The following is an 8,021-nucleotide window of genomic DNA, read 5'->3' on the forward strand; positions in this document are numbered from 1 at the left end:
ACCCTGTATTCAGAGTCGATATCATAAAATCTCGTGTATAAAACCAAAAAGCACAGCTCCCTAAATATACGAGATCGACCTCCATCAAACCTAATTAATAATTTACAAAAAAATCAGCAGTCCCCCCTGCACCATTAAAACCCACAGGGAACTCCAAATCCCCCTCTAATCCCCTCCCCACCCCCCAAAATCGACACACTACCCCAAATAATCCCCCGCCAACAATCCCCAAAAAAAATTCCAACGTGAATAAAACACGAGGAAATACATCCGCATCTCCCTATATAGCAGAGGGACCGCCATAACCCATAAACCGATCGCGTCTTCGTTCTTTATGGCACCACCGCCGTCTTTCGGCCGTCCGACGAGCCCTGCGCCCTTGCAGCCACGTCCCCCAATCGATATAACAGTCTGACACAAGTCTAAATTACACACACACAGAGAACTTCACCCAATAACCGTGGCGGCCATAACAATCCATTTTCCAGTGTGAAAACCCGGAACCTTTCCCTGAAGTGGTCACACCGGCTCCGAAACGTCGCGAATTCATCGGGCTATGCCCCGCCACCCCCCCGGATTCCGGTATTTTCGAAAGGTACACCCCCCGGTCGTGTTTATCCCTAATTAAATCGTGTAGGGGGTGGGAGACTGTTGTGAGATGTTCCCGCGGGTTTGACTGACGCTGTTGCGACTTTTAGGTTAGGGATTTGAGGTTAGGTGTGTGTGTATGTGTGCTCCGGACTCGTAGTATAGTGGAGGTTGAATGGACTTGGAATAAGGTTAATGTCTGTTGTGGTAGAGGTTCATTGACACTGTTTATGTGATGCTGTGGTTCTAAGGGTAAGGATACCACTTTAAGGTGAGTTATTTATCTGTTTGCGATGGTCGTAATGATTAGATAGTGGTTAGGTTAGGTTTTCGATCCTGATGACGTTGTAGGCGAGTGGACGAAACGTTATCGGTTTTGAGATTTGGCAGGGAATTATGTAGGTTAGTCTGGAGTTGATATGAGAGTTTGGAAGCTTTCCAGCGAGCTCTGTTACATCCTTAAAACCAAATGTAGTCTAGAAAGGATTTCAACATAGTAATCTTAGTGGTTTTTATTCATACTGTTGATACCAGTACTCTTCGTACGACAGCTTTGGCCTTGGTTTTTTCTGCTGTTGCATAATGTTCTCCTGTTTGGTTTAACAGTACTCATGTCATAAAATTGATGTACAGCTCAACGCTGCTATGAGAATGATCAGTGGATTTATTACATCCAAACCTTTACATTGGACATCACAGATACTTCCGCCTCATATTCATAGACATGTTGCATTCAAGGAATCTTGGGATAAGTTTCATTTTTATCCGAACTTATTTCCAATTGTATCATACCTCCCAGTTACTAGAACTGCCATATTGAAGTCACACAAACCTTTATGGATTAATACTTCCCTTCAATCTGATGAAAGGGACAAGGAAGTTTGGCGTTTGTTTGGAGTTCTTGTAATGTATTCAACAGAAGTCTATTCGTTGATGCTTCGGAGGAAGATCTAGATTTCAATCTTTCTAGGATAATTTGGTGTACTTTAAATCGACTTAGAACTGGTCATGGTCGTTGGAATAGTTCATTTGGAATTCTATTAAAAGCCCACTGTGCGATTGTGGTGTAGCAGAAACCCTTGAGCACTTGGTGAATAGTTGTTCAGTTCATAAATTTTTTGGTGGTTTCCTACCTGTATCTCTTCCTCCCTCTATCTTTTCCATCAAAATCAATCTGAGGACCTCATATTTTTCTCATCTCATACTATGTCCTAAGTAAAAAACCTCTCGTGGCTTTATAGTCTGCAACAATTCTCCCTGGTTCCAGCCCTTGTTAGCACTTCTTCCTTTGACACATGGTCAGCCCAAGAAATTCGAAGTAGTCTTAGAACGCGATTCATTGACCTCACCTTGAGTGACCATGTTTCCGCTTCAACGTTATTTTAAGTCACATATAAAATTTCATCATGTGAAGTATCAAGTTCAAAGCAATCTCTCTCTTTGAAATTTGACAAATGCCGTTCTTGCCATTGCTGATCTAATCTTCACTTCCACATCACTACCTAGTCTGTCATGTATTGTGCAGCCAAGTGCACCTTTCCAAGGTCACACCATCTACCAATACTTGGTTGTATTGTTGTCTTCTTTTTATCAAGAACTTCGTTTTGTATTTATTGATCTTTAAACCAGATTATTTTCCCACTCTGTCGATGTTATCGAGAAGTTCTTGTAGACTTTCTAATTTTTCTGAAAGTCTGACAGTGTCGTCCATTGTTTATAGGTTCCCAGGAGAAAAACTCAGGCGCACAATACTAAATAACTTTTTTCTCAATCTAATATTATGTCATGACCTAGTCCTTGACCTATTCAATTATTTACTAGGATATTTAGGATGTACCTTCAAAACAATGACCTTAAAGGAATCTGCTTTCAGTTGAACCCGCTCGTATCTCAACCCTTATCGATTTTTCCGGTGACCTATTAACGGACGAACCAGAATACCATGCTAAATTTATCTCTTTCATCCCCATGGTTCCAGATTCCCCCGAAACATTCCCTGACCGAAGGCCATCTTCTAAAGGGTGTTTTTTTTTAGAGCTATAGAACTTTAAATTGCAATAAAACAACGTTGGATTATTCAATTGACATGAATTTTATTTATCCCCAAGATAATCTTGTGGCATTACATTTTAAATATGATTTCTGGCATATGACCGCCACAGCTAGCTCGGATGTAGTCCAATCTGGACGTCAAATTTTCGATGACTTTTTCCAACATTTGTGGCCGTATATCGGCAATAACAACGGCGAATTTTGTCTTTCAAATGGTCAAGGGTTTGTGGCTTATCCGCATAGACCAATGACTTCACATAGCCCCACAGAAAGTAGTCTAGCGGTGTTAAATCACAAGATCTTGAAGGCCAATTCACAGGTCCAAAACGTGAAATTAGGCGGTCACCAAACGTGTCTTTCAATAAATCGATTGTGGCACGAGCTGTGAGACATGTTGTGCCGTCTTGTTGGAACCACAGCTCCTGGACATCAATGTTGTTCAATTCAGGAATGAAAAAGTTAGTAATCATGGCTCTATACCGATCACCATTGACTGTAACGTTCTGGCCATCATCGTTTTTGAAGATGTACTGACCAATGATTCCACCAGCGCACCAAACAGTCAGGTTTTCTGGATGTAACGGTGTTTCGACAAACACTTGAGGTTTAGCTTCACTCCAAATGCGGAAGTTTTGTTTGTTGACGTAGGAATTCAACCAGAAGTGCGCCTCATCGCTAAACAAAATAAAATGGACGTAGTGCGCGATACGTATTCCGCGCAGAACCATTATTTTCGAAATAAAATTGCACTATTTGCAAGCGTTGTTCTGGCGTGAGTCTATTCATGATGAATTGCCAATCGAAACTGAGAATAAATCACTTGTCAGCTGTTAAATCGGTCGCCATCTTGAACAGTGATGCCAACTTAAAGTTATATACCTCGAAAAAAAACACCCGTTAGAACTTCCCAAAAACGCCAGCAGAGGCAGCGGTAACCTCTTGAACTGCTGCCCTCCATCCGTCTCGTCTACATGTCCCAGATTTTCGACCGAATAAGGCATCTCGTAAATCTTTACGATATCCGATAAAACTAATCGATCTCGCTCGAAAATTACAACTTTCATCGCTGCGTACGTAAAAGCGATAAATATTTCCAAATTGGTCGGCGATGGGACCGAATTAACATTCTGCTTCCGCAAAAGTGGTCCCTTCGAGCCGGATTGCTTGTAAGTAGCGTCAAAGTGGCCGAAATTACGAGGTGTTCCGCTGAAAGAGATCCGGGCGAGAATTAAGTTTGGTCACCTGTTCCGATCACCGTACGGAATGTTGGGAATGTCGAGAAAGACGGTTGGTGGGCCTGGTTTGCAATTTGTCTGGTGTCTGAGTGGAGTGAGAATAAGGTTTTTGAAGTGGATTTGCTTATTATGATCTGTTTATTCAGGTTAGGTTCATTTGCGTTACTTGAACGGTGTTTTGCCGTAATTAGAGAAAAAATTCACATATGATCGTTAAAAACTGAGGGAAGCATTCACGTGAGGTTAGAAGATTTTGGGCGCTCGTTCTTCGTGCACCAATTGCACCCTTGAAGACAATGGAACTGTATCGGGTATCCCAAATTTGTTGTCTATTGAAGGGATCTCAGAATTCATTTGAGCTTGAGAAAATGAATGGCACACAGATTTCTGAGAGGATAATTTTGGTGGAAACCGTAACCTTATAAATTCAACTGTTTTCAAGCTATTAGAGAAAATTGGAATATGACGTGAAATGAAAAGTTCTCATAACTTTTTCAATAGTGGTGCTACAAATATGAAATAAAAATACCTTTTTCAGTAGAATCCATTGATGTGATCATTCGTTTTTCATTGCAATTAGTTTTGAAGTTATAATACAAAATTTGTTTTTTTTTAAACCATAAAAATTTCTATAATGAATAAAATCTTTATTTTCCTTTACAAAAATATATAACATGATATATAAATTTCTCACCAAACTCTTAAAATCGTCACAAATTTCAGTTTTACACGGCAATTTAACGAAATGCCTATCTTTGATAATCTGTGAATTCAGATAATTAAAATATTCGGTGGCCACCAAGGTCTCCGGAGTTAACACTGTTAGATTTTTTCAACATTTTCAAATTAATAAATATGTTCTTCAAATGTGATCATAGGAAAAATTCTAATGGTGTTAAATCCGGAGACTGATAAAATTCGATGTGAGTCATAAGGAATTCTTAGCTTTAAGGTTGTTGATTTTTCTTCTGACGTTCCATCGTTCTCTTTGTTAATAGAAAAGACAACAAGTTAAATGTAAGTAACTTACCTCTTGAAAAATTGGCTTCACCGGCTTTTCCAAGTTTCAACCTTCTTAGTTTCAATAATACCTAAAACCTAACCTAACCTTAGTTTCAATAATAATTTAGTTTGTTCTTTAAGGTTCTCCAAGAGAGACATTTTTTAGCACCCTAATGAAGCAGCCAAATGTTACCATCGAAATTTAGATGTACCTAACCAATAAATTGAATTGAATGGCATAATTTCTTGCCTAGTACCCAACTAAAGATTGTTAGTTTAAAATTTATGGCAATACTCCTTTAGATATATACTAGTAAACTAAAAATTCAAAAAGTCTTCGTCCAGTATTCGTATTAGTTCCTCATTCTTTCCAAATCTTCCACTTTTGATTTTCCAAAGACAATTCCCAACTATTTAACATTGCAGCCATAAAATCAACCTCCAAACTCAGTTGGCGCGACCCCAAACAAACACCTCCAGGACTTGACGACAAATTTCAGACATCCCCATTTCCACCCCCCTTCTGTTAGAACCAGCCGACCGTCACGTCGTTATTCATACCTCCAACTCCAATTCCCGAAGAGGAGGCAGATGCACCTCCCCCCGCCCCCACCAAAATCATGTACAAACAAAACATCGCGCAAACAAAGCCGAGAGTAAACGAGGATGGTTTCATAATGGCTAATGTTATGTTTATGCCGCGGGATGGCGTCTCTTATCTGGTCCAAATCTCATTGGATGGCATGGCAGAACGTGCGTTAGTCCTAAGGGGTCACCTTAAGGATCAGTTCAGGGACTGTTCGTTTTCGATACGTTGGCTGTCACGTCGGATTATACGCCACTAGGTCTTGTCATTTCAGTGTTAGGAAAATTGATCTTCATTCCTTCTCTTCGATAATGGACTAGTTTTCATTTTTTTGTTAAGGATTAATTCTAAAAATTCAAGTGAAATGAAAGAAAACTGTGGAAGAATCATTGAAATATCTCTAGAAATGAAAAAGTTATGGGACTTTGAAGTTGCGCTGGGAAGAATAATTTCATAGTACGTGTAAGTGGCGTGACGTCACACACTAGACGATTGGTATTCGCAGAGTGCTTACGAATTCATTGGTGTACAATCACTTGTGCCGTTCGTGTCGTGTTTTGTTCGTTACACGATGGCTGATGGCTTTTTTCTCTTTTTACTTTTTACTCCTCAGATAAATATGTTTTGCCATTGATAGACTTCAACAACCAGTACTCAACTACAAACTGTTTATGAAACGTTTTTTAAATAAATCATCGTTATTAGATGAACCATGATGAAGCAAACTCAAATGTAGATACTTACTTGAAAAGTTTAACTCCTTTTATTTCAGCACTGACATAAGATGGATTTGAAGAAAAAAACTCCATCACTGCGAATATATTTATTTTAGGCAAATTGTCACTTTGTCCTTTCACGAAGCCTTCTTCCATTATGGTGACATAAAAACAAAACTCGAGTTAAAACTACACTGTACAACTACAAATGGCGCGAGAGCCTTAGCGCGGCTAAGTATTTAAACGTAATTTATGGTGTAGCGATCACAGGCAAGTGGCGTGACGTCACAGACGAGTCGGAGACAAAAGACGTTCCGCGCTAAAATACGTAAATTTAAATAATCTATTTCTCAGTCATTTATTGATGGATTTTCACTGATTTATCAGTTTTGCTCTATATTTTAATTCTATCGTGTCAAATATAGTATTATCAACATCACTAATCTAGTCCATTACAGTTTATTAGGCAATTTGTATCTGAATTGAAAACTATCTTGTCGTCCCAAATACTTTGCAGTTCATAAGGGCTTGGTGTTACTATGAACGTTCTGAGTAATACCACTGCCACTTGGCATTATGGAGACATTTCTTCTCTGATAATCTTAGCTACTACGCTGGCCTCCTATACCTACACATTTGTAATCCTCTTATCCCTAACCTATTCAAGAATGGCTCTCGATAAGACGATCAATAAAAACCAGATTCTCTTCAGACGCCAAAGAGCTAGAAAATCCGTTCAGTAGTTTCGAGCATCAGCTTTAACATACAGAAAGACCTTCACTGGAGGGTACTCAATAACTTCCCAAAATTTTACTACGATCGGTTGGTTGGTGTATTAATACTGAAAGGACAAACATACATGCTTAGTCCACCTCTCATAAAACTGAAACCCCTGCAAGAATAAGTATCTCTCAAAGAAACGACGTTCTCCAAGCCTCCCCAAAAACGAAGAACAATAAAAACCAGATCCTCTTGAGCAGCATCGTTGTCTTTTCCACCCGAGCCTTGTCCCAGCATATACGATCCCTGCATCTGCAAGGGGGGCGTGTCAAGAACCTGAATTATCTTCCAAGAAGGCCCCAGTTCCTCTACGATACACAGTTCCGGTTGTTTTAACGGTCATTAGGATGTCACAAGCAGGAAGAGGCCGTAATTCGATCCGACGAAGTTTGGCCCGGTTGGCGTTCCGCCGCGCCGTAAAGTATGGCCGAGTTGGTCTGTTCCTCGCGCGAAAGTTATGGCGACCCTTGAACGATTCGCGACGGGGTTTAACCTTCAACATGTAGATGGAGCATCGATCAAGCCGGGTAAGGAGAAGCAAGAATGATGAGGGGGTGGGATAGCCTAAGAAATGGGAGGATTTTTTTCAGATGGAATTGGATACTCCATTTACGGTTTTACGATAACAGTCTTTTAACTCTGTGGCTTTGTCGTTATGGAGAACTGTTTGGTTTTCATTAGGCTTTTGGAGCTTTTTCCATATTTGTCTTTCTACTGGGGAATATAGTATATATTCTTTTGAGATAGATCAATACAAAAAAATTATTAACTTCAAACAACAAAGCATGTGTGGGTGTAATCTCAGTATTAGCAGAGTAGCAGAGGAAATGTAAACGAATGTAAACGAGGCATTATAGATTGATAGAAGAAAACAGATAAAAACTCCCCGTATAGGTGTAGTGATTGGTTTGTGTATTTGTTTATAGAATAAGCTGACATGTTTATATTGAAGGGCTTCTTCTTCATCCAAACAAAATCTTTTTCATTCTTTCTCTTCACCAACGTTTGACGACTTCATAATAAAATCTGAAAACAAAAAAGAAAAGAACCATAAAGGAATGA

The sequence above is a fragment of the Harmonia axyridis genome, chromosome 2 (assembly GCF_914767665.1).
Source record: "Harmonia axyridis chromosome 2, icHarAxyr1.1, whole genome shotgun sequence".
In the NCBI taxonomy this organism is placed as follows: Eukaryota; Metazoa; Arthropoda; class Insecta; order Coleoptera; family Coccinellidae; genus Harmonia; species Harmonia axyridis.